We start from the raw sequence: 5,000 nt of genomic DNA, 5'->3' as shown, positions 1-5,000 counted from the left end.
CTAGTTAGCAGGCTAGAGTCTCGTTCGTTATCGGAATTAACCAGACAAATCGCTCCACCAACTAAGAACGGCCATGCACCACCACCCACCGAATCAAGAAAGAGCTATCAATCTGTCAATCCTTCCGGTGTCCGGGCCTGGTGAGGTTTCCCGTGTTGAGTCAAATTAAGCCGCAGGCTCCACTCCTGGTGGTGCCCTTCCGTCAATTCCTTTAAGTTTCAGCTTTGCAACCATACTTCCCCCGGAACCCAAAAGCTTTGGTTTCCCGGAGGCTGCCCGCCGAGTCATCGGAGGAACTGCGGCGGATCGCTGGCTGGCATCGTTTATGGTTAGAACTAGGGCGGTATCTGATCGCCTTCGAACCTCTAACTTTCGTTCTTGATTAATGAAAACATACTTGGCAAATGCTTTCGCTTCTGTTCGTCTTGCGACGATCCAAGAATTTCACCTCTAACGTCGCAATACGAATGCCCCCGCCTGTCCCTATTAATCATTACCTCGGGTTCCGAAAACCAACAAAATAGAACCGAGGTCCTATTCCATTATTCCATGCACACAGTATTCAGGCGGGCTTGCCTGCTTTAAGCACTCTAATTTGTTCAAAGTAAACGTGCCGGCCCACCGAGACACTCACTCAAGAGCACCCTGGTAGGATTGCAACGGGGTCCGCCTCGGGACGCACGAGCACGCACGAGGCGCGTCGCACGCCTTCAGCTCGCCCCACCGGCAGGACGTCCCACGATACATGCCAGTTAAACACCGACGGGCGGTGAACCAACAGCGTGGGACACAAATCCAACTACGAGCTTTTTAACCGCAACAACTTTAATATACGCTATTGGAGCTGGAATTACCGCGGCTGCTGGCACCAGACTTGCCCTCCAATAGATACTCGTTAAAGGATTTAAAGTGTACTCATTCCGATTACGGGGCCTCGGATGAGTCCCGTATCGTTATTTTTCGTCACTACCTCCCCGTGCCGGGAGTGGGTAATTTGCGCGCCTGCTGCCTTCCTTGGATGTGGTAGCCGTTTCTCAGGCTCCCTCTCCGGAATCGAACCCTCATTCCCCGTTACCCGTTACAACCATGGTAGGCGCAGAACCTACCATCGACAGTTGATAAGGCAGACATTTGAAAGATGCGTCGCCGGTACGAGGACCGTGCGATCAGCCCAAAGTTATTCAGAGTCACCAAGGCAAACGGACCGGACGAGCCGACCGATTGGTTTTGATCTAATAAAAGCGTCCCTTCCATCTCTGGTCGGGACTCTGTTTGCATGTATTAGCTCTAGAATTACCACAGTTATCCAAGTAACGTGGGTACGATCTAAGGAACCATAACTGATTTAATGAGCCATTCGCGGTTTCACCTTAATGCGGCTTGTACTGAGACATGCATGGCTTAATCTTTGAGACAAGCATATGACTACTGGCAGGATCAACCAGGGAGCTGCGTCAACTAGAGCTGAGCAGCCGGCCGCCCGGGAGTGTGTCCCGGGGGCCCGCGCGAACACGCAAGCGTCCGCTCAATTATTCTGCAAACAGGAGGAGGCTGAGCTCCCCTGCACAATACACCTCGAAACCCTCTCAGGTCCCGGCGGCGCGCAGCGCCGTCCTAAGTACTTGGTCGGGTTCGAGAGAGGCGCAATCGCCCGGAGTTTGGCGAGTAGACGCTTTAGGTGCGACCACCCGTGCTCCCAACTGAGCTTGCCGCTGCCGACAGAGGCCCGGGAGCGTGCTGTCGTGGCATTGCCGGCGGGAGACAACACGCGCCACCTACGGTGGCCGGCAGCTCCAACGCCAGCGCCACAGAAGGACAAAAGCCCCACTTGGGTGCCGAAGCGAACGCGCCAACACGTCCGCACAGCTGCGATACAAACCACCTGCGAGAACCGCAGAGGCGACCGAGCAGCAGACGGCGTCGCGGCGCCGAGCGCCGGGCGGCGGCGCATCCTCAGCGCACACAGTCCTCAATCGGACCAGCACACTGCAGATGTCCACCGCGCTTCGCACCGGGCCCGCGAGGACCTACTTTGGCCGCACGGCGCCGCGTGCAGGGTGCGCCGGCGCGCAGCTGCGCCGCCTGCCGCCTCCGTCGGCCGGCGCGCCTGCCACTGGCCGCCCCCACCAGCCGGCTGTAGCGCGTGCGCCCACGCACCGCGCGGCCAGCACGCCGGGAGGCCCCCCCTCACCGGCCGGGGACGGTCCCACCCAGCCACCGCCGCGTATCGCTTCACACCCACATGCCATTCACGTTCGTGGGCATGGTGGGTATCGCTGAAACAACCGGTTGGTAGCTCAACCGATCGTCGCCATCACTGATTCACCTCTAGCGAGAACAACCGCACCACAACGGTTTACCAGTTGTTCATTTGCGTAACGTCACCAGCAAACGTAGACGTCCATCGCCATTTGCAAATTCAACGATTGTTGCATGCCTGTGTCAGGTGTCACGACACACTATGTCTGCCCACATACACGCAACAACATGTGCACGCTTCGCGAACACGTGGAAGGTGGCCCCCGTACGTATGCGATGTCCATTGCGCGAACGACTGTCAACCGGCCTCTGTCGCATGTCGCAGATGTGGAACGCAGTGCACCATGCTATCACGGTGAGTGAGAAGAGACGACTACGTCTGACAACACGCGCCACTACATCAACAGACGGCTCATGCTGATCGCCATCCACGGCATACCATACTGCAATCCAGCTCTTATAGGGAGACGACACGTAGCTGAGTGCACAATATTTGGACCGTATGGTTCGCCGTTGTTGGCGCAGTCGTGGTACGGTCACACATGTACCACGATGTATCATTCAGTACATGAGGACCAATGTGCAGTACAGTGTGTGATTTGGACGTACAACATCAGCGGACAGTTGACACAAGCCGTACCACAACGTAGGCTGTGCTTCGCCATGCGAATGCCAATGAACAACTGCGAAGGGCATTGAGCATGTACGTCCTGCTGCCATCCGCATTACAGTGTATAGCTGCAAGGTGTTTAACATGAAGCGATACTCTGGGGACCGGGCAGTGCGGGTAGCAAACTATATTGCGGGGGTTGCAGTTAGGCAACACTACACTAATTTAACGCGTCGTATGACAATTACAGAGCAGGTTAAGGCCCAACGTGTGTTGGGTTAAGGCCCAACGTGTGTTGGGTTAAGGCCCAACGTGTGTTGGGTTAAGGCCCAACGTGTGTTGGGTTAAGGCCCAACGTGTGTTGGGTTAAGGCCCAACGTGTGTTGGGTTAAGGCCCAACGTGTGTTGGGTTAAGGCCCAACGTGTGTTGGGTTAAGGCCCAACGTGTGTTGGGTTAAGGCCCAACGTGTGTTGGGTTAAGGCCCAACGTGTGTTGGGTTAAGGCCCAACGTGTGTTGGGTTAAGGCCCAACGTGTGTTGGGTTAAGGCCCAACGTGTGTTGGGTTAAGGCCCAACGTGTGTTGGGTTAAGGCCCAACGTGTGTTGGGTTAAGGCCCAACGTGTGTTGGGTTAAGGCCCAACGTGTGTTGGGTTAAGGCCCAACGTGTGTTGGGTTAAGGCCCAACGTGTGTTGGGTTAGGGCCCAACGTGTGTTGGGTTAGGGCCCAACGTGTGTTGGGTTAAGGCCCAACGTGTGTTGGGTTAAGGCCCAACGTGTGTTGGGTTAAGGCCCAACGTGTGTTGGGTTAAGGCCCAACGTGTGTTGGGTTAAGGCCCAACGTGTGTTGGGTTAAGGCCCAACGTGTGTTGGGTTAAGGCCCAACGTGTGTTGGGTTAAGGCCCAACGTGTGTTGGGTTAAGGCCCAACGCGTGTTGGGTTAAGGCCCAACGCGGGTTAGGTTAAGGCGCAACGCGGGTTAGGTTAAGGCGCAACGCGGGTTAGGTTAAGGCGCAACGCGGGTTAGGTTAAGGCGCAACGCGGGTTAGGTTAAGGCGCAACGCGGGTTAGGTTAAGGCGCAACGCGGGTTAGGTTAAGGCGCAACGCGGGTTAGGTTAAGGCGCAACGCGGGTTACGTTAAGGCGCAACGCGGGTTACGTTAAGGCGCAACGCGGGTTACGTTAAGGCGCAACGCGGGTTACGTTAAGGCGCAATATAGGTTAGGTTAAGGCGCAATATAGGTTAGGTTAAGGCGCAATATAGGTTAGGTTAAGGCGCAATACGGGTTAGGTTAAGGCGCAATACGGGTTAGGTTAAGGCGCAATACGGGTTAGGTTAAGGCGCAATACGGGTTAGGTTAAGGCACAATACGGGTTAGGTTAAGGCACAATACGGGTTAGGTTAAGGCACAATACGGGTTAGGTTAAGGCACAATACGGGTTAGGTTAAGGCACAATACGGGTTAGGTTAAGGCACAATACGGGTTAGGTTAAGGCACAATACGGGTTAGGTTAAGGCACAATACGGGTTAGGTTAAGGCACAATACGGGTTAGGTTAAGGCACAATACGGGTTAGGTTAAGGCACAATACGGGTTAGGTTAAGGCACAATACGGGTTAGGTTAAGGCACAATACGGGTTAGGTTAAGGTACAATACGGGTTAGGTTAAGGTACAATACGGGTTAGGTTAAGGTACAATACGGGTTAGGTTAAGGTACAATACGGGTTAGGTTAAGGTACAATACGGGTTAGGTTAAGGTACAATACGGGTTAGGTTAAGGTACAATACGGGTTAGGTTAAGGTACAATACGGGTTAGGTTAAGGTACAATACGGGTTAGGTTAAGGTACAATACGGGTTAGGTTAAGGTACACATTGTTGTAAGGAAAGGTGTTTTGGGGGGGGGGGGGCCGGTTTGTTGATTGTGATTATCGTAAGTAAATGACTGCGGCATCATCTGATTTGCCACGTCAGGGTGCACCTTTGGCTCATAACAGGCGGCGCTCTGATTCCATGCTTGTGGCAGACCTGTGTCTTTCATTCCTGCCATTGTTTGTGTGGTGTGACAGGAGGCAGTATTGTGATGTTGGGTGCACCCCTGTGTAGGACATGTGTGGGTGTTGGTGGCTTAG

At 54.4% G+C, this 5,000-nt stretch overlaps 1 non-coding gene across 1 annotated transcript in view; it reads right to left on the bottom strand.

Moving 5' to 3' along the window:
* Positions 1-1,448, bottom strand: part of LOC124580675 — a 1,910-nt gene extending 462 nt beyond the window's left edge. Inside the window, exon 1 of the ribosomal RNA XR_006973232.1 lies at positions 1-1,448. This exon is cut by the window's left edge and continues 462 nt beyond it. This is a non-coding gene — a ribosomal RNA (small subunit ribosomal RNA).
* Positions 1,449-5,000: the final 3,552 nt, after the last annotated feature.

This window comes from Schistocerca americana, unplaced genomic scaffold (assembly GCF_021461395.2).
Source record: "Schistocerca americana isolate TAMUIC-IGC-003095 unplaced genomic scaffold, iqSchAmer2.1 HiC_scaffold_340, whole genome shotgun sequence".
In the NCBI taxonomy this organism is placed as follows: domain Eukaryota; kingdom Metazoa; phylum Arthropoda; class Insecta; order Orthoptera; family Acrididae; genus Schistocerca; species Schistocerca americana.
This window is presented reverse-complemented; position numbering and strand designations above follow the sequence as displayed.